The sequence below is a fragment of the Dromiciops gliroides genome, chromosome 1, assembly GCF_019393635.1.
Source record: "Dromiciops gliroides isolate mDroGli1 chromosome 1, mDroGli1.pri, whole genome shotgun sequence".
Classification (NCBI taxonomy): domain Eukaryota; kingdom Metazoa; phylum Chordata; class Mammalia; order Microbiotheria; family Microbiotheriidae; genus Dromiciops; species Dromiciops gliroides.
The window spans coordinates 594,607,341-594,630,363 of NC_057861.1; the positions used below are offsets into that span (position 1 = coordinate 594,607,341).

At 38.1% G+C, this 23,023-nt stretch overlaps 1 protein-coding gene across 25 annotated transcripts in view; it reads right to left on the reverse strand.

Annotated features, from left to right (window-relative positions):
* Positions 1 to 23,023, reverse strand: part of RBFOX1 (RNA binding fox-1 homolog 1) — a 2,803,489-nt gene that overhangs the window by 1,013,472 nt on the left and 1,766,994 nt on the right. The window lies entirely within an intron of this gene.

Sequence of the window (23,023 nt, forward strand, 5' to 3'; positions counted from 1 at the left end):
ATAGAATAAGATTTTATTAAGTAGCTAAGAAGAATGCGGTTGTTAAGTCATTTCAGTTGTTGCCAATTCTTTATGACTCCATTCGGGGTTTTCTTGGCAAAGATACTGGAGTGGTTTTACATTTCCTTCTCCAGCTCATTTTACAGATGAAGAAATTGAGGCAGACAGGGCTAAGTGACTTCCCCAGGGTCACACAGCTACTAAGTGTCTGAGGCTGGATTTGTATCTCAGGTCTTCCTGACTGCAGGCCCAACACTCTATCTACTATACCACCTGCCTGTCCTAAGAAGAATAAGACCAAAACTAAGATCACCCACTTCCCCCAAGGAATTTGCATTCTGCTGTCTTCCCCACAAAGGAATCCTTCTTGATAGAGATTCATCCAGTCTTTGCTCTAACACTAATTCATAAGGCAGCCTATTTCACTGTTGAATAGTTTCACTTCCCCCACTCCTGCACCACTCCTTAGGACTTCATTCATTGGAATTTCATCATCCTGCAAGATCCAATCAACCCTGAAACTTACAGCTCCTCAGTACAACCTGCCCCTTGGTCCTCTCCCTTCCTCTGACTAGAGGGGGCAGAGGGTGAACAGTGGAGTAATCTTCCCAGATTCTCCATTGAGGAGGGCACCCAGGGCAGCCATCTTATCGTACCCACTAGCTACACCTCTCTGGATTTCATCATGACCCAGAGCCAGGAACTCTATCCTCTCTTTCTGGTATCTTTTCAAGTGTTGTTTACCCCCATTGGCTTGTGAAATCCTTTAGGTCACGGACTATTTTTTTTTTCTTTGTGGGTCAGCTAGGTGGCACAGTGGATAAAGCACCAGCCCTGAATTCATGAGGTCCTGAGTTCAAATCTGGCCTCAGACACTTACTAGCTGTGTAATCCTGGACAAGTCACTTAACCCTCATTACCCCTGTGTGTTCAGTTGTTTTCAGTACTGTTTGATTCTTCTTGACTCCCTTTGAAGTTTTCTTGGCAAAGATATTGGAGTAGTTTGCCATTTGCCTCTCCAGGTCATTTTACAAATGAGGAAAATGAGGCAGAGTTAAGTGAGTTGCCCATGGTCACATAGCTTAGTATGTGTCTGAGTCCAAATTTGAATTCAAGAAGATGAGTCTTTCTGACTCCAAGCAAGGCACTCTATCTATTCTACCATCTAGCTGCCCATATAATATGGCTGGCATTTATTATACACTTAATACATTTTTATTGACTGCCTGAATGACTGACTGATTAAAGATTTGTGTTTGTTATCAAGTCCTCCCTCTGAAATATCCCAAATCTTTCACTTGGTTGTCATTCATTTGTCCCAGTTCTACCCTCTAGGACCACATTGAATAGATTTCCTCCCTTTTTTATACGAGTCATTCAGATATTTGAGTTTCCCTTTAGACTTCTGTTCTGCATCCTTCATTTCTTCAATAAGCTTACCATCCCTAGGATTTTTCCCAACATTTCCTAAAATGACATGATTTCTAGACCCATTCCTACTCTGAATGTCCAACCGCTGTGTCAATGTTCTGCTTGAAAACCTTGTAAATCCAAAATGAACATGAAACTACGGCAGTACAACCGGCTCGGCCTACAGTTTGACTATTCATTTCTGCAATAAAAATGATTACATACCTTCCTAAATTATTTTGCCATGATGAAAACAAGGAAAGCCCTTGGAGACTAAGGCTTTTTTTTTCTTCTTTGATCTATAATAGATGGGAATGAGGAAGAGTGGATGATGTCAAAGGTCCACTCAGTTCTACCAGTCTATTACATACTATTAGTTCACAGGCTCAGAAAAAACAATAATTGTATTGCTATTCTAACTCTTCCAAAAACTTGTTAGAGGTTCAAAAATGAGGCATCATCCCCATATATGTCCAAGTATAAAGTATGACATGAAGAACCCTAATTCTAATGATTAAAATTAATGAACGTCATGGCATTAAATACATGGATATTACAGCAAACGTTTCAAGAGCAGGAGAAAGGCAGCTGAGTATCCTAGACAAGTGGACCACTTCTCTAGTACTTCAGTTTTCACATGTAGAAATAGCTGTAGTATCCTGATCTGCAGAGACAAATATGCCTTCCATCAACATCATATGCTGTGTACTTCTTTCCATGGGTTAACCAACAGTTATCATCATGGAGCTGTTTTGTAAAATGTTCATTGTTTTTCCTTTAAGGATGTAGAAACAAAACCTAAGTATAAAGTTCATGCTAGTGTAATGACAAAATGTGTCATTTTACCCAAGGCGTAGATCTTGCTTGTGTTTCAAAAGATTAATAAGGCTGAAATGCTGCATCAATGTCAAAGACTGACATTCAGCTTTTTTCTAAAAAAAAAAGTCTTTGTTCAGTCCCTAAGGGGACTTGTTTACATTTTAAAATTCAATTAAAAAAATTGTTTTGAATTCTCTCCCTCTCACCTCCCCCATCTAAGGAGAAAACAAGAAAAACAAAACCAATTGCAATTATACATAGCGAAACAAAACAAATTCTCGTGTTAGATATGTCCAAAAAAATATCCATTCTACCCTATGAATCTATTACCTCTTTATCTGGAGGTGGATAGCATGTTTCAATATTTTCTGCAACTATAGCTGGTTCCCTTTTATTGATCAGGGTTCTTAAGACTTCCAAAGCTTTTTGTTTTTACAGTATTGTTCTAAATGATATCATTTTTACTCCTGATTCTCCTCATTTTGTTTTGCATCAGTTTATACAAATTTCAGGTTTTTCTAAAAGTATCCTCTTCATAATTTCTTCTAGCACAATAGTGTTTCATTTCATACATATAACATAACTTGATCAGCCATTCTCCAATTAATGGGTACCCTTTCAGTTTCAGCAAGTGTTTGCAACTGTCAAAAGAACTACTACATTTGTGTAAACATGGGTCCTTTTCCTCTTTCTTTGATCTCTTCGGGGGTATAGACCAAGTGATGGTATCACTGGGCCAAAGATGTGCCACTTACTTTAGAAGACTATCTTCCTTCACATAGAAATACTATGCTCTTTACAACTATGTTTAAGTGAATATGTTATAGAGGTTAAGAAATGACCTTGTCTGATCACAGAATAAACAATTTCAGAGTTAGAAGTGACCTCAGAGGTCATGCACATTGACCACTCCATGAAACATCATTGCCATTCACAGTATCGCTGAGTGGTGATCCAGATACTACTTTAAAGGCCTCTAATAAGAGAGAACTCACGACTCTCCCTATTCCTACCACCACATAGTCTATTACATTTCAGAACAGCTTTAATTGTTGTTGCTTTCCTTTTGTATTATGAAGCTTAAACTCGCCCCCTTCTAAATTCTACAGATTTGGCCCTTTGAGGCCAAACAGAACAAGTTTAATCTTAATATTAAGTCTTCAGACTTTTGAACATATCTATCATGCTCTATCCCTATGTCTTATCTTTGTGTAAAACAATGCTATTTCCTCCATGTAATACTTCTGTAATATGGTTTCTAGTCACCCAATCTTTGGATACATTTCAGTTTCTAATTGTACCTTTTGAAACATGGGGTCCAGAATGGTACACGATATTCCATTTAAGGCAGAATAGAGTCAGACAATGCTCATCATTACTTGTTGTTCAGTCAGTTGGGCACATCTAACTCTAGAGCCCATTGACCATAGTGTCCATTAGATTTTCTTGGCAAGGATACTGGAGTGATTTGTCATTTCCTTCTCTAGTGGATTAAGGCAAATAGAGGATAAGTGTCTTACCCAAGGTCATACAGCTAGTAAAGTGTCTGAGGCTGAATTTGAACTCAAGTCATCCTGACTCCAGGCCCAGTACTCTATCCAGGGAGCCATCTAATTGTCTCATGACTACACTGCCATTAATGTATGTAAAAACCAAATGCCTTTTTTGGTTGCTGCATAATATGTATCACTCATATTGAGTATATAGCCATCTTTTTTATCCCACATATTTTGATTTCTATCCAGATTTTCCCCACCCTCAATTTGTGCAGTTGAGTTTTTGAATCTGTGATATAGTCACCTTTATTCCTATTATAATGTCAATGAGAAAGGGAAAAACATGAATTTTCTAAACAGATTGATGTTGTTAACATTATGGTAAACTTCAATTGACAATGAAGCTTTATCTGCCCTCACCCTATTCTTACAGGGCAGTTTCTTTGTGACATTCATCCTCACTGCCTTGCCTATGCTTCTATCCCTTGTACAAATTCATTTAAAATTAGAGTTTGCTGATGAGATACTTATGTAGCCACAGTGCTCTCTCTAAATGCTTCTCCTCTTTTCTTCATTACTGGGATCAATGAATTGCGACTGAATGATGGAAATTTTGTTTCTGGGAACCTCCCATTCTTCTGCCAGCTTTGCTTTTAGATTTTCAGCCCTTTCTTTCCTATCTAGAATATTTTTGACTACTTTTAAATCCACTATATAAAAGTTCAAGGAATATCTCAGGATATGCCTGATGTTCCTTTCTATAACAATCATGGCATGTTCACTTCCAGAAGGCAACATGCAAGTCCTTTCCGATTTGCAGTTCACTAACCAGAGTCTCCTTATTGACCTGCATCTAAGCCACAATTGCTTCTTATGTTATCTCCTCTGTCTTTGGAAAGATGTATTTATCAACAAAGATGAAGCAATAATTTATCAGCTTTTCTATGCTGAGTAGAGAGAGAGACCTTTAGTACATGTCCAGATAGCTAAAAATCCTAGACACAACTATTTGCAGCCTCTTTGCCAGCTTTCTTTCTTTTTTTCTTTCCTTCCCTCTTTCTTTTTTGATCTGGTACAATTCTTCAAGCATATCTAGAATCCTACAGTATCCCACAATCATTTTGCTGCCACTGTTGCTCTCTTTTTCTATTCTTATCCAAATGCTGATTATCATACTTCCTCCCTTCCATGTATCAATAGAATCCCAAGGTTAGCTGCATTGAGTAGAAAGAGCATTGTGTCACTTTGGAAAAGACTCCTTTTAAGATAAGAACCATTTCCCAATTGATGAATCTTTAGAAGACCTGAGTTCAAATCCAGCCTCAGACACTTACTGGTTGTATGATCCTGGGGAAGATACTAAGCCTTTTTTGTCTCAGTTTCCTCATCTGTAAAATGAGCTGGAGAAAGAAATGGAAAACCACTTTAGTATCTTTGCCAAGGAAACCCTGAATGGGGTCATGAAGAGTTGGACACAAGATATGAACAAGCAGTTCTGAAGGGAATGACAAAAACAATTGACTGAGAACTGACTGAACTCCAACTAGTTTCATTCCCAGGCCAATGAATTGCCTGGGTCTGATCCAACAGTATATTCAGGTTGCTGATTATTTTGTGAAACCCCCCAAACTCTCCCTCTTCCTGAGATTCCCAAGGTTTCTTTCTGATCTTTAGCTTTTTATGCAAATGAACCTGTCTAGTGGAACTGTGAAAAACTTTCTCTTCCCATAATCAATCTCGTCACCCTCTCTGTTCTGATACCCCATATAAACCCTGTTCCCAGTTCCCATCTTTGGGTACCCTAGCACCTGCTATGTGATATCACAAGCTGCAACTCCTTTGCCCTTAATTTTGCTACATTAACTGTTTTCATTACTTTTCAGGTTGACTGAAAGAAACCTCACTTTTACCAAAACCCTTGAAGCAGTTTGGGACTATTCAAAATGGAACTGCAAGAGAAATGGAAATCAATGCCATCATCAGGACCCAAGGAGTTCACAAAACTATGATTTGTTTTTAGGGGCTGAGCTCCTGTCTCCCTCCAGGAAGACAGCTCCCTTCACTATTCCCTCTATCTTTTCAGAAAGACAGCTTGCCAGACCATTCCCTCTCCAGCTGAAGTGACAGAAAGAGAGACACTTCTCATAAGAAAAGAACTCCTTAGTCTCCTATTTTTTGTTAATGTAAGCTATTCAGATGTATTTGACACAATCAGGAACATTTTCAAATGGAATATTTAAATTCAGTCTTCTTTTTTTTGAGTAAAATGAATTTTGGCAAATTAGGGATACTTTGCACTTAAACATGTAAAGAATGTTATATGTCAATATTGATAATTATGCCAAAAAAATTCATCTGCTCATTTTCATTAAAAAAAAACCGTCTTCCTTGTCCACTGTTTTGAATGGTACATGAATTAGATTAACTGTCCTGATTATGCAAAGAAATTTAGCTTAATGACCTGCAATTACTTTAATGGTTTTGAAATTCAGAAGGTAAGAAGGCACTAAGTTTCTTCAAATGAGCATTAAATATAAAATGCATCTGATTGACTGTCATGAAAACCCAATTTTATTGCCATTTGAATTATTCAGAATCAATATCCAACATTAGCCAGCATTGGGAAGCTTAAATATAAAGATGCATCTGAAAGCTGCAGTTTTCTCTATTGAGTAATGGTGCATCCTGCTGAAGATAATGAGTTGTTTGCTTGCATGTCACCATTTCAGATGCATCAGAAATTAACAACTTTATCTTCCCTTTATATTATGTAATAAAAGGGATTATATTTTGTAGACTCACATTCTTCCAACTTTATGAAACATTCAAAATTCAGCACTCATTTATTGTCTATTATGTACAATGCATTATACTGGGCAGCAGAGACACAAAGGTGAAAAAAGAGATGACTTTTACCTACAAGGAACTTATAGTCTAATAGAGAGCAGAGGATAAAATATGTACACAGAGAGCTAGAATGCAAATCGGATAGAGCACAAAGTACAAAGGAGATATCTAGAAAAAGTACTATAAGATTATTTATGACAAATAAATTATGCAAATCAAGAAAGAATTGAACCTTAAAGGAAAGAAAATGGTTTTCAATAGCAAGAGACTATTCCAGGCATTGTCACCAATGCCTCAGATAAATGCAGTAGTGAAGTTTTGAGCCATAGTTAGTCAGTTCTATGGAAAACAGACAGGAATACATCACCTGAATTGAATAACTATCATTATGGGCTTGTGGAGGCAGCATATAATAGAAATTTAAGGAGAAAGTCAAAAGCATGCCTCCCTACTTGGAAAAGTGGACATTAGGGAAAGTTATATGTCTATATTTACCTTCTCCCTTGGCACCTGATGCACCGTGACGATTTGGTACTTCTTTGGCCTGAGGGTCATTAGGTATTAGGCAATCTGTGCTGAAGAGATACATCTCAGAAAGCCTAGAGATACAGCTCATATATATCAAGAGTCTGAGGGATAGCTAGATGGCACAGTGGATAGAGCACTGGCCCTGAAGTTGGGAGGACCTGAGTTCAAATCTCACCTCAGATGCTTAGTAGCTCTGTGACCCTAGTCAAATCACTTAACTCCAATTGCCTTAAACATCTAGGGCCATCTCTAGTTGTCCTGATCTATGTATCTATGTATCTATTTATCCATCCATCCAACCATCCATTCATCCATCTTGCCACTGGATTCAGATGTCTCTGGAGGCAAGAGTGAGGCTGATGAATTTGCACAGCCCTTCCTCACTTAAATCCAATCCAATGCAAGTCATGACATCAATTCCCAATGTCATGATCCTCTCCTAGAAAGAAGGGCAAAAAAAGACAACAATCAAGGGTCTGAGATTCTCCTCTGTCAATATTAGGGATGGTTTGAGAACCTCAGATATTATCTATGGAGGATTCAAATCCCTTGAGGACAAGAACAGTTTGATCTTTTGCAGTTGTATCCTCTAAAGCCTAGCACAATACCTAACACACAATTAATAAATGCTTTTTAGTTAACTGATTACTAATAACGAGGGTGATTACCAAAGCCACAGAGATGGGAGAGGCCAAAAAGAGAACTGAGATCTGGTGAAAGGCTATTCAGTTTGGGTGACATATATATTATGTGTGATAGGAAATTAGAAAGGTGTGTTAGATTAGGGCTCAGGGCTTTGTTCTCACTCTAAGTACTGGCAGAATTTTCTATATTATACTCCCTAACCATGCAGATTTATCAAGAGAGAAATTAGTTTGAGTTATATATGTATAGAAACTTGATGGTAACGCTAGTCTTAGGAATAAGACTTGGTCTCTAGGGCTCCATTCAGTCACTTACTGACCATGTAATTTTGGGCAAATTACTCAAATTCTCTAAGCTTCAGATTTTATCTTTAAAATGGGGACAATGATACCAGTCCTGCTTTCTCCATTCAGCTCTTCTGCATTCCCCAAACAGGACATCAGAATAGGTACTTAATAAATGCTTGTTGGATAGGAATGAATGGGATGGGATGATGTGTTTTAAATTGTTTTGCAATTCATAAAATGGCATCCAAATGTAACGCACTATTATTAACTTTGCATTTCTTTATATTTCTATAATTCCCCTAAAGACCATTGTTAAAAATTAAATATAGTTTTTATCTTCCTTTCTCCTATAAACATAACAAACAGATCAGAGAAATTAATTTTATAATATCTCCTACAAAAATTAATAATAATAATCAGACATGTCTCCCATAGAACAAAACCCAGATCAGAGAACATAATATCTCCTACAGGATAACCCAGATCAGAGACAGACAGGGAAAACATAATACCAATGAATTTTGTCCCAAGAAGAAAAAATCCATGGAGACCCTTCCCAAAAGCTCTCAGAGACTCCCTCTTTTCTGAGGGTATATAAGTGGTTTTTGTCCACTGGTTATAGGGTGTTGTCAGTTTCAATAGTATGATAAATTCAACCAAGAAGCAAAGGCAGTTTTAACAATTTCAGTTATAAAAAATATGGAGGAAATACAGAAGCATCATGATAAGTTTACAGAATTCCAAAAAAGGGTTTGGCAAGGATGAGGACACCCAGATGTCCCCATAAGAAAGGGACTTACTATCCTGAGGGAAAAGAAGTTACCAGGTAGGGACTAACCTGCTATCCTTCTGGATTCAGTTTGGAGTTTAATTGAAGGCCATTTTCTTCCTATTAATCCTATTAATCTAGGGTTTCATAAAAAATACTTTTGGATAATAAAGCACTTCCATCAAATCCAGGTGATCCATACATTCATATTAACACCATGAATGCCATGTTCTCTCAGTTGATTAGGAAGTTTTTCTCCAAATGATTACAATGAATGATACTGCTTGAATTTATTACTCATTTTCCTTAAAATTAATATAATCACTGATTAATAGAATTGGAATGAAATTGGCTTAAGAGTTCATTTCTTCCAGCATCCTTGTGGTACAAATGAGAAAATCTAGTCCATCTCCTTCCCCCCAAAATTTGAGTGACTTTCAACTTTTACAACATCATTCGAACCAACTGGGACTAGAATCCAGGTCTCACTAAACCATGATTCCCTTCCTTAAATCAGCTTTTAACTCAATTATTATTGCCAGTCAATCCCATCAAATAGAAGTACCTCCCTTTGTCATCCTGTCCATCATTGTCATCTAGAAAAATAAAACTCATTAAAAAGTAAGATTAAAGTACCACTGACACAGAGAAGAAAGGGGCCATTTATTCTAACCCCTCATATTGTGGAAAGCATAAAACTGAGGCTTAGGGAAATTATGTTTCTTGCCCAAGGGCACAAAGGTAGCAAGGGAAAGAGGCAGGATTGGAACTTGCCTCCTCTTACTTGAATGGCAGGGTATTTTGCCCCAAACCACAGGGATTGGACTGATATTTTCTCTTTTTCCTACCAAAATATCTCTCCTGAAAACTGATTATTCAATCACCTAGCAAAAGAGTGTTTGACCTCGGAATAGGCATACGATAAAATTCAGGTAATTTCAACATACTTTGGGGTGTGAGGTTAGGAATGACCTATAAAATGCTATTGAAATGATCAAGTTTGTGAACGATTATGCACATAGTAAATAAAGAAATACAGGCCATACCTACCATCCATCCATCTCTGTCTCTCTCTCTCTCTGCCTTTTTGTCTATCTGTCTGTCTCTCTGTCTCTGTCTCTCTTAGTAGTAAAAAAAATGGGCAGAATCAACTACAAGCTTACTCCACTGGGCATGGCATGAAGGAGCTAGGTCATGCAGACTTGGGTGATATAAGTTACATGAGTTTAGGGAACTAATGGGACTGTTTACTTTTGCTTATACAACCTTCAACATTTCTTACTCCTATCTTGAGGATAAAGAAATGGAAAACTCCAAAATATTCAGCCTGAAATTGAGCCCTAGAGCTTGACATGAATATATTTCCCCAAAGGGCATTCCTTTTCCCCCCATTAAAGTCCTGGCTCAGGTTAATAAATCAGTGTACAATTTATATATAATCTAATTTTGTCCCTGTGCTTCATCTAGTGTAGGTGGAAGTCAAGACGAGAGAGAAAAGCAACAACTGTAAAATGAAGAATAATGAGCACTTGAATCTTTAAAAAATATTTTTGAAAAGAAATGTCCAATTTGCATCTGGGGACTGTCAAAACTGCATCAAAACTGGTGCATTTTCAGTGCTCTTTTGGGGCAAGGCTTGTGTAAAAAAAAAAAAAAAAGGTTTTTTGTGAAGGCAAATTTATACCAGCAGTGACAATTACTACAATTACCATGCAGATTAGATGATTTGGTAATTACTTCATAATATGACTAATTGTGGATAATTCAACAGTTTAGTTGATATCATATAGGCCATATGGACTGTGCCCATCAGAGAGAACTATCTGGACATTGAATGGGGATGGTAGAAAGAGGCACTTTCTCAAAGGCTAAAAAGATGAGTTGTATTTAATAAGTTGAAATTTAAAAGACATAAATGTAAAGTGAGCATTGCTTAATGGTTAGGGTTCTGGGCTTGAACTAAACAAGATCATGATTCAAATCCAGCCACTGACAATAATTATATGACCATGGAAAAGTCATTTAAATTCTTCATGCATTGTATAACTTCCTAGGGCCATCTCTTGTCATCTAGATCTATATCTTGCCACTGGACCCAGATGGCTCTAGAGGAGAGAGTGAGGCTGGTAACTTTGCACTGCCCTGCCTGTGGGAATGCAGGGGGACTGCAAGAAACCTAAAGATCCCAACTCCCAAGGAATCAAACTTTCCAAAAGAAAAAACAGCTCTATCTCCCACTTCAGGAATGGGTGGTGTCTGAGCTCATGCTGATAAGCAATACCTAGGTCTGCAAGATGATAATGCAAGATTTGGATGGGTGCTGTATATCATACTGATGCTCCATTATTCCAAAATTCTCTCCCTTTTGTTTGCATTTCCCTCCCAGTGCTTTGTCATTCTCTCCCCTTTGTTTTGTAAACCTACAAAAGACCAGATCATCTCTAACTCAAGTGGGACAGTTTCCCATAGTGATCTGTTCCTAGGACATATATTCCTTTCTCCTAATACATCTCTTTTTATTTTAAAACATTTGTAATGAGCCTCCAGTTCTTTGGATGAGCTAGCCCCCTATTCTAGGTCTCAAGTCCCTCCAACATGCCTCACTTAAATCCAATTCACGGCAAGTCATGACATCACCTCCTCATGTCATAGTCCTCTTCAAGAACAAAGGCCAAACATTAGCACTTTTCTAAGTGACAAATAGTTGTCAGTAAATGTTGGAAGGAGAAATTCCTAAACCAAGAGTTCTCCAAGATGACAACTACCACAGATAGGTTACATAATTATTTAAATGTAAAGTTCTACATGTGGGTTAAAAATTTAGCTGCAAAAGTATGAAATAAAAAGAGAGAAACCAAGGCAACAAAAAGCATATAAAAAAAGAAATGGAATGGTAAAGGACTGAAAGTTCAATATGGGCCAACAGCAAGATATGATAACCTAGACCAAATGAAGAGAAAAAGAGTGTGGGAATAAGGAAGGTTCTACTTCCACTGTACACTGTCTTGGTCAGATCACAACTAGAGTATTGTGTTCAATATTGGGTGCCATATTGTCAGATGTAGCATATAAAGAGGAAGATACTAGAATGATATAAGGATTCAAAAGCATGCCACATTAACCATTGGTGGTAGCATCTAGAGATAGTAAGCTTGGAAAAGAAAATCACTGGAGAGCAGCACATGATTGCAGTCTTCAAATATTTGAAGAGTTGATTATGTCAGACTATATAAATTTGTTTTATTTTGTCTCAGAGGTCAAAATAAGGGGAGAACAGGCAGGTAGGTGGTGTAGTGGAAAAAGCACTGGCCCTGGATTCAGGAGTACCTGAGTTCAAATCCAGCCTCAGACACTTGACACTTACTAGCTGTGTGACCCTGGGCAAGTCACTTAACCCCCGTTGCCCCACAAAAAAAAAATAAATAATAAGGGGGGGGGATGGGGGGGGAAGGAATACAAGGTGGAGAAAGGCAGCTTTTGGCTTTATAAAAAAGAGACACTTCCTAACATCTAGACTGGTAGGAAAGTAGAATGAATTGCCTCAGGTGTTAGTGAGTTTCTCCTTTCTGATGTTATAAGCCTTGCAGTGAGAGGACAGAAAGTGCCCTATGGCCAAGAATAGGAAATCACTAGGGCTAGAGAAAATTTCTTGCCTGGGGCAAAGGGCATGATGAAAATCAGAATCCAAGCCAGGGCAAACCAAAGGCCAGGTCAGGTTCCATGGTTTTCATAGTGTCTTAGTTTCTTCAGAAAGAAACAGGAAGCTGGGGGGCCTGAAGGAGCATTTGAAGCTAGAGAGATCTGCACAGGTTCAAGAGAAACTACTAGAAATATCAGAGAAATGACTGTTGGATGAACTCTGCCTCCCTCAAACTTCATCCTTTTGTGGTGGTAGTCTGTGTTTCTGTGTTCTCAGTCTATATTGACTTGCCAACACTGGCCATCTTCAACAGGCTACTTCCTGACTCACTCACAGGAGAAAGGTCATGGCCTCAGACAACAGGAGAGTCTCAAGCAATATCTGGATGATTACTTAATTAAGGATGGTTTAGAGAGAACTCATAACTCCTGTATGTATGGTTTGGACTAAATGACCTCTGAGGTCCTTTCCAACTTTGAGATTCCTCTACTCCCACCACCAATGCATATCTGCCACTAATTTGCACTCCTTTGTTCTCTTATCCATTTATAGAACAGCCAATAATAATTCCTGTTCCACCCCCAACCCATCCCACAGAGACAACTTGGTGTTCTTTAAAAGTAGCCAGATAATTTAGGTGCCTGAGCAGAGAACATAGCAATTATATAAGTTAATTCCACTCAGGCACACCAGGTTGGGGGAGGGATGGGGAGAAGAGAGTTTTGGAATCTGGGGCCTTCAATCCCAACATACATACATCATTTTAACCCCTCTTCTGGGTCTTTACAGATAGTAAAGGGTGGGTATGGGACATTAGAAAGCACTGTCACGTTACAAGGATGTGAGCAAGAAGAGAGTGCATTGATTTATTTCCATGAAGTGTTTAGAGCTTTCCCAGCTCTTAGGCACTTATAATGGAATCATAATCAGGGATATCTTTTATAGATATAAGTATAGATGATACAGATAGACAGGTAGATAGATAGATGGATAGATTATGAGAGATTATGTATTCCTACATCAGTAATACAATGATTAGACCTGGCTCCTCACTTTTTAGAGGGGCTGGGCAGAGGGCTGAAGCAAATGAACAGGAAAAGTAAAATATGACTAGAGGAATCATGGAATATAAGCACAAGGTAACCAACCTAGCTCTGGCTTCTTATCTTATTTGATTCTGATTGGTAATACTCATGAATGCTCTGGAGAAGGCATGAGGGTGGCAATGGCTTTGCAAACGACACTATCTGCATTCATTTTCTCCTGCATAGAAATCATCCTGACAATGCTCTCAAGCCACTGGAAGCTAGTCTGCAGTATTTGGGAAGGCTAACTATTACTGAAGGTATACACAGGTCTTGATATTTCTTAGGAGCCTGGCAAAGCCAGGGAACAGAGAGAGGGCAGAGTGCACAACAAGCCCCTGTCTTCCTGCTAGCTCCTTTTGCTAAGGCCACTTTTGATATTCATGGATTATACTGACAGGGTCACTGGATATGAGCAATATCCTTCCCTGGAACCTTGAATGAGATATCACACCTTTCATTTTACACATGAACAAAACAAGGATAAGAGAGGTAACATGACTTACTCCAGGTCACACAGAAAGTCAGTGGGAAAGCTGGGATGAAAACTCAGCTCTCCCAATTCCCAATCAGTTCACTTTCATCTCCTGCACGTTTATCCATAAGGATCAGAACACCTATTTAGGGTGGGACAGTGAAGTACAGTAGAAAATGACTGCTTTTGGAGTCAGCAGACCTAGACTCTATCCTGTATCCAATGCATACTATATGTTAGCTTTGGGTAATTTGCTTAGTTTCCCTGGGCCTTATTTCCTCATGTATAAAATGACTGGGTTGGAGCAGATGGCCTCAGAGGTTCAATTCTGGTTTTAAATCAATGATCCTTTTTGTTGTTAATGTTTTACTATCAGCTTATATATATAGCAAGGGTTCCTTAATCGTTATACCTTTGGCAGGCTGGTGAAACTGATGGGACTCCTCAGGATCACCTTTTAAAATGCAAACAATAAACTAAATAGGATTATAAAGGAAAACAAAGGTCAGTGAAAACAAAGATATAATTCCCCTCCCCCCCCATCCAAGTTGTGGAACCCATTGAAATGCATCTGTAGACTCCAGGTTAAGATTCCTCTAGTTTAGAAGAAGATGATGTCTTTAATGTACCTGTATGAGCATGGGAAGGGTTAAAATGAACATTTTTTTTAAAAAAAAAGTCATTTTTTTCACTTGTAAAATGAAGAAATAGATGTTTTTGAACAGGATTAAAAATTCTCTCCCTGCCACATACTCATTAGAACAACAATTAAAACATAATAGACAGATTATATAAAACCAGAATCACAATGTCTCCCAGAGAAAATTTCTCCATACAGAGAAAATGTTTATAGCTCAGTGCTAGAGAAAACTGGAGAGATTCTGTTATGCATGCAGAGTTGGACCCATTTTTAATAACAGTAAAAAGAAATTTACTGCCCCCTCCTGGTTCTGTAAAACAAAGTTCTATTTTATTTAACACTGAATAACATAATTATGTAGGAAGCACACTGAACAAATCTTGGTCCCTCTCCTTTTGCTGGGAAAAAAAAAAGGTGGCTGATTTGCAATTCCAAAAGGATTAAGAAAAGGGCCAGTGTTATTATCTAATATAAAAAATAGATTTCCTAGTTTCCCTCAAGTGTATATCATTTGATACAGGGAGCAATATCAAACTGAATTACCAAGTATATTCTCTGATAAATCACCAAGTGAGGTGCACTGCTGCAAAGGAGAAGCACACTTGTCCAACCTGATGTTTTAAGATAATACACAACCCCATAACTGGCTTAAAAGGATGGAACTAGAAATATTTCTGGTCAATTTATAGAAGAAAGGAAGCACACACACATAAAAAAAAAAAGCCAGAGGTGTTTTTGTTGCAAAGACTTTGGAAAATGCTGACTTAGAGAAGATTCCTATTTGTCATCAGATGGCAAGCTACACCTTTCACATCTGCAGCATGGGTCCAAGTGAGCCAATGCAGCATGGTGGTGGTGGGGGGGGACAGTGGGGAAGCTTGGAAACTGTGGAGACAAGTAAAGGATGGCTGTGAAGAAATGAAAAACTGTAAGAGCCTTGTTGGAACAATCAGGTACCTAAATGCAGCTCACTCATGGGTCATACATCCATTGCATTTAATTAGGTTCCCATCCATTGAAGGAAAACTTGACCATATTCCTCAGCCTTGCCTTGTCAGCATTTGGGATGCCATATTTTTCCCTAGGTTGAAATTTATGCCAACACCTTCTCCAGTCACTTTGTACAAGCATGCTTTCAGCTAACAACAAAACTGTGTTTCTCTTTTCTTTCTTTCTTTCTTTTTCTGCATACTTAATGTGTATTGTCATTAATTTATCACCATTGTAGAAAGGCTTCACACCTCACTCATCTAGTGAATTCCCCTATGTTCTAACGTGCAAAAACACAGAATGGTGAGTCATGTCACCAGAGATCTCTGAACAAGATTCTTTCATCAAGGTACATAATTCTTTTCATGAGGAAAGGTTGGTAGAAGTAATATACTTGGCTAATCTAATGGGGGTAAAAGTCCTAGAAGAAGGAAAGTTTAAATTTTTTTTTCCACATGGGGAAAAATGCAGACCTCAAATTTTTTCTACTCCAAATACCTGTTTATACACTTTGCTTTAGTATCAGAAAGATTTTTGTTCATAAAGATGTAAATATCGGTGCCACCATTTTGGGTAAATTTCCTCCTCTTCCCTGCTCTGAAATCACTGTACTACTATTTATCCTGCTCTGATGGAAGCTGCCTGTGTGGTGATAAATTATGTGTCAAAAGCAAAGAACTTGTAGCAATCCCCGTGTGCCTAGAAGCAGAGGGCTCCTCGTCCCAGATTACAAATATTCACTCTGGCATGCGGGTGGTCAGACCCTGCACAGATGTTGGTACGCTGAAGCTGCTTTTGGATTTCTTACTGATGAATATTGCAGCCAATGCACCCATCTGGCCGCCTAGATAAATAATGTAAAAATGAAGATATGCCTACATAATTCATGTAGTATTGATGAACAGGGGCCTTAATTCAGGCTGCTCATACAAATCATTTAATTATGGGTTGTACAGTTGTAAAAGAGAAACAGTATTTTAATAATTTTTCAAATGAGGAAGAATTAGATTTTTTTTTTTGAGTACACAAACAACACAGGAATTCAAGTACCCCCGATCATTCTATGGAGATGTGTACATTTTCTTGAACACAGAATAGACAAATGTGACGCTAACTTCATTTCACTCTCCTGTCAAAGACAAGATGCCATGTGTTTACCTCTGCAGTAAGAATCATATAAAACACAAATTAAGCTTCCATCATTAAGATGTACTTACAGTAAAAAGTTCTTTAAAGATGAAGTGAGGGGAAGGATTTTTTTTCCAGTTACAGACTAAACATTGTCTATGCTATGAGAGGAAGTTAAACTCAAACCATATCCTAGATCAATGCCCCTTTTTCTTTTTTTTCTTTTTCTTTTTTTTTGGTGAGGCAATTGGAGTTACGTGACTTGCCCAGGGTCACACAGCTAATAAGTGTTAAGTGTCTGAGGCTGGATTTAAACTCAGGTCCTCCTGACTCCAGGGCCAGTGCTCTATCCACTTCTCCACCTAGCTGCCCCATTGCCCATTTAATAATGATTTCTGTATGTTTAATGTTATTATATATATATATATATATATATATACATACATACATACACACACACACACACACACACACACACACACACACACACACATATATATATAAAACCTATATCAGCTTACCTGCTGTCTAGGGGAGGGGGGAGGGAGGGGAGGGAGGGAGAAAAGATCTGAAATTGGAAAGCTTGTATAAACAAATGTTGCGAACTATCTTTACATGTAACTGGAAAAAAATAAAATACTTTTATCAGAAAAAAAAGAAGGATGTGACAATGAAAACATTGTGACAAGAATCAAGATATGGTTATATGTATATGTGTATGTGTATGTGTATACATATGCAAATGCATATAATATATATACAAATACACATATAGATATATTATAGTTAAAAAATAATGATTTCTGTCATTAGCGTGTTTAAAATTGAGTAGAGATGATAAGACATAAAAAACACAGATATGAGAACATCTAGTTTGGACCAAGACCTACAATGTTACTTCCTGTTCTTCTTCTAACTGCCATGCTCCTGAACTTTAACCATTCCCTCAAACTGGAAGTCCAACTCCCATCCTGGTACCCTGGGCTTTTGCTTTATGATTGTTCACCAAGTCTAACCCAGATGAAAATTCACCATTCTTTCCCCAGGCTTTTTATGTAATTCAGATACTCTTATTTCCTCCTCCATTCTGCTTTTGAAATGTAGCTCTGAGAAGAGTAATTTTTATCAACACTAACGTTACTAAAGAAGATCAAGTCAATCAGTTAGTTGCCCTCTGAATCTAATCACCATTTCTTATACTTCCTGTTCTCTGAGGTGGCTAGGTTGCACAATGGATAGAGCTTGGGACTTGGAGTCAGGAAGATGTGACTTAAAATTTAGCCTTAGACATTCACTAGCTGTATCATCATGGACAAGTCACTTGACCTCTATCTGCTTCAATTTCCTCAACTGGAAAATATATATAACAAAAGCATTTATCTACCAGGATTGCTGTGAGGATCAAATGAAATAATGTTAGTAAAGTGCTTACCATACTGCCTTATACATGATAGATGCTTAACAAATTCATTTATCCATCCATCCATCCATCCATCCATCCATCCATCCATCCATCCATCCATCCATCCAACTAACCATTCATCCATCCATCCTTCCTTCCTTCCTTCCTTCCTTCCTTCCTTCCTTCCTTCCTTCCTTCCTTCCTTCCTTCCTTCCTTCCTTCCTTCCTTCCTTCCTTCCTTCCTTCCTTCCTTCCATTCCTCATTGGCTAACAAGAAACACACTTAGATATGTTGTCTTCATCTATTGCCACAAAAGTTTGTTGAAAGTAGGGATTGTTGGGGCATCTAGGTGGCGCAGTGGATAAAGCACTGGCCCTGGATTCAGGAGTACCTGAGTTCAAATCCAGCATCAGACACTTAACATTTACTAGCTGTGTGACCCTGGGCAAGTCACTTAACCCCCATTGCCCCACAAAAAAAAGACAAAAAAAAAAAAAAGAAAGTAGGGATTGCCTTCCTTGTTGGTGTTTGTAGCACCAGTGAGCTTGGCATATAGTAAGTGCTTAATAAATGCTGTTTCATTCATTCATTCATGACATGAGATAAAGGAGAAATCACTTACAGCTGGAGGAATTAGGGAATACTTCAGAGAGAGTGCCAGTAGGCAGAGATGGGGCAGGGAAAGAAGAGAAAGATATTCCATATATTAGAAATAATGCTGAAATCTTCCAAACATACCTTCTTCCTTACCTCTACCACCAGTCTTTCCTTTACAAGACCTCAAAAACCTTCTCAAGACATCATATTATGTCATCCTCTTTTTTTGTAACTCATTATTACACAAATTCTTCATTTACACTGGGTTTCCTCTATTTTTGGGGGGTGGGGCAATGAGGTTTAAGTGACTTGCCCAGGGTCACACAGCTAATAAGTGTCAAGTGTCTGAGGCTGGATTTGAACTCAGGTCCTCCCAAATCCAGGGCCAGTGCTTTATCCACTGCGCCACCTAGCTGCCCCCCTGGGTTCCCTCTTACAGTGGCTTTTTGGACTCAAGTGAGACTTAGCAACCACTGGCAACAATTATCATCATCATCATATATTTGTTCTTTATTTGCCATGTTTTTAGACGTTTTCACTTAAATTCTAACCTACTGACTCATCAACCTAAAATTCTTAAAGATATCAGTCAATGGAAATATCTGGCAGCTACCATTGGTCTCCCAAGAACCTCTCAATTGAAGTTTTAAAGGGTCATCAGCAAAAGGTTGTCTACCAGGTGATTTTTTTTTCAGTCGTGACTCTAGTAAGTACCTGTATCAATAGATGGATAATGGATTCCTGAGTTCTTAAAGTAAGAAGTAAGAGGCAATTTTAGACTTTTCAAGATACCTTCATACACATCTCATCTGATTTTTATCAAAAACCTGTGAGAATGGCTGACCAGGTATTCTTTTTGTTTGTTTTTTCTTTTGCAGGGCAATGAGGGTTAAGGGACTTGCCCAGGATCACACAGCTAGTAAGTGTCAAGTGTCTGAGGCTGCATTTGAACTCAGGTCCTCCTGAATCCAGGGCCAGTGCTTTATCCACTGTGTCACCTAGCTTCCCCTCGAACAGCTATTCTTGTACCTCTAAGTTGTTGTCCCACGCCCACTTCCAAACAAAACAAAACAGAAACAAATGCTTTCTGGGTAACCTTGAACAAAGTGTCATTCTCTCTGGGTTACAGTCGACTAAAACCATCTTTAAGGTCTCTTCAAACTGAAATTCTCTTAAATCTCCTGATCTATGATGTAATAGGCACAGGGGAGTTAAAGAGTTTGCTCAAGGCCATATGCCTGCCTAACTACTGTTTGAGTCCCAGATCATGGACTAATCAGAGTTGAGAATGCAGATCTGTTGCTTCCTAGTAATCTTTTTATTATAAACAACACTTCTTTTTCGACTTCCTCTTTGTGCATACTCCATTTCTCTTCCCATATCTGCCATGGTCAGACCCAAGGCCAAAATCAAACAAACAAAACACAAAGATTCAATTCTATAGTAGTTATCAATAAGCAGGCAGTGTAATTCTCCAAATGGTAGCAGGGTATTCAATTGTTTTATCACTTGTCAGCTCTGGCAGACACTTTCTGTAATGACAGATCCATCCCAAAGCACGACACATAAAAATGACTGCAGTTCAAAAGGAAGAAGAAAAAAAAGTCACTGTTACAGTTCAAGCTCATAGAGACTCATCATTTATCAGGCAACTTCACAATATTTTTAATATTCAATATTACTTTTGAATAGGCTTTAAAAATAACTTTTATAATCTATTGTCTGTGTCTGGGATGTATGTATATCTTTTATTTTCTATGAAAAACAAGGAGGAAAAATGGATAATTCTAAATTAATTCTATTCTTCCCCCTAAATACAAGATTTCCTTTTCTTTTCTTTTTTAAGCACCACTGAACTAAGTGAGCAGCTGCTCAGGGGCATTTTAAATAAATGGGTTGTCCCTGGGGTGTCTTATCTGAGTAGGAGATGAAGGCAAGAGAAAAAAAGGCAGAGGAGAAAGCAAACTGGTGTTCCAACTTCCATAGCTCTGAAGGAGGCTTCAGTGACAGAGCCAATGAAGTTTTGTTGTAGATTAAATTGGTAGAGACACAAAGCTCCTTACAGATTATAAACCCCTTCCTCGCCAATTACAAACCTGGCAATCATTTATTTATTAACGTGGTGGCCTGTTGTGTTAAACTGCATAACTTATTTATAAAGCATCCTCATGAAGCTATTGCACTGAGAATCATTAACCCCAACTGTCCCTTGCCCAAGTCCCCCAAACCACTCCTGATCACTTTTTTTTCCCACGTCTGTCTTTCCCCTCTGGCACATGTTCCAAGAGGCATTTTTAAAACTAACTCAAAAACCCTATGTTTTTCTGAAATTCACAAATTTTGTTACTGTTATGAGTCAGTGGTAGTTATAGAAGAGAATCACCTCAAGGTAGGAAGTTATTTCAGAAGCCACCTAGTCTGACCTGTGCCTGAGTGGGAAGCCCCTGTTCAATGTTTCTAACAAGTTGTCTTTCAATCTTTGCTTACAGATCTCCCTCCCATGAAGGGGAACCCACTATACTCTGTGGCAGCATAGTACACGCTCAGACCCCTCTAACTGTTAGCATATACTTCTTTATGTGCAGTCTAGATCTGCCTCACAGTAGCTTCCACTCGTGGCTCTGAGTTCTTCCCCCCCACAGCCAAATAGCTCTAGTATATTTCTTGCATATGGAAGAAGTTTCAGGAAGCTTTAATTTGAAAACCCTCCTCCCAATCAAGTCTTTTCATCTCTTACCCCCAATCTGTCTGTCTGTATGGCAACGTCTCTTTTCTTAAATGCATTATTTCTTAAAATATTCAATTTAAATCTAAGTATTATGATTCCAATCTAAAATGTCACTTCATCTACCACCATATGCTAACATATGTACTTTAAAAGAGTTCTTAAAGGGCAGGTTTTAGTAGTCCACTGATAGGCTCATTCTCCAATTATTCTTTTCTTTTCTGTACACTTTTTTCTCTTATTCATATCTTCTACAGTCTTAGCTTTGATGACCACTCTCTACTGTTGATTACCCACTTCATGTATTCTCTTTCTCTCTGGGTTTTTGAGATTCTTATGTCTTGGTCTTCCTCCTGCCCGTCTGACTGATTCTCAGTCTCCTTTGGCTGGATCTTTATCCAGGTCATGACCATTAACTATGAGTGGCCCCCAAGGGTCTGTCCTCAAGCCTCATCTTACCTCACACAGTGATCTTATCAGCTCCCATGGATTCAATCCTCATCTCTCTGAAGATGATTCTCAAATCTATTGATCTGGCCTATAATCTCATATCACCAACTCCGTATTGTATATCTCAAACTGGATAGCCCTTAGACATCTTAAACACATGTCTAAAGCAGAACTCAATATCTTTTCCACAAAACAACCCCCTCTTCTAATCTTTCCTATTACTATTTGGCTTTCAAAGCCCTTCATAAATAAACTGGACCCTTTCTACCTTTCCAGTCTTAATTTCCATACACACACACACACACACACACACACACACACACACTTGTATGCATATACATACACATATGTACATGCATATGTGCATGTTCAAATATGTGTGTATGTATTAATATATTCATCTACACATACACATACATGTGTATATGTTTGTGTGCATATGTATACATGTATGTATATGACACCCACATATAATATATTGAATCATATGTGTGTTTATATATGTATATCTCTAAACATGTACACCTACCACATATAGATATACACATATATACAATACTATATAAGCTCTATCTTAGAATGTACATTATATATATATATATATCAAGCTTATATGGACATAGCTGTTTATATGTTGTCTCTCTAATTAGAATGTGAGGTTCTTGAGGTCATGAATCATATTTTTGCCTTTCTTTTAATCCCCAAAGTTTAGCACAGTACTTTGTATTAGATAAATGTTTAATAAAATGCCTATTGACTGACTACCTATACCACAAACACCTTAAAATTAATTTGTCCCCAAAACAATGCATGTTCTCTTCAATAAGACCAACTTCTCCTTCCCTTTCCTATCCCCCTAAATTTCTCTTTAAATCTATTACATATTTCTCTAAGCCACATGATGTCACATACAACCCTCTGCCAGTTTCAGTAGAACCTCTCAAAACACTTTGAAATATTTCTTAGTACTGGTCTGGTTCCTTTTACCCCCATGTCTGTTTCTCTTTTGAGCCAAAGTTATACTTCCTTTCCCATCTTGCTTCTTTCAACCCTGATGCCCTTAAGAACTTCTATCCTGCTGTCACCATA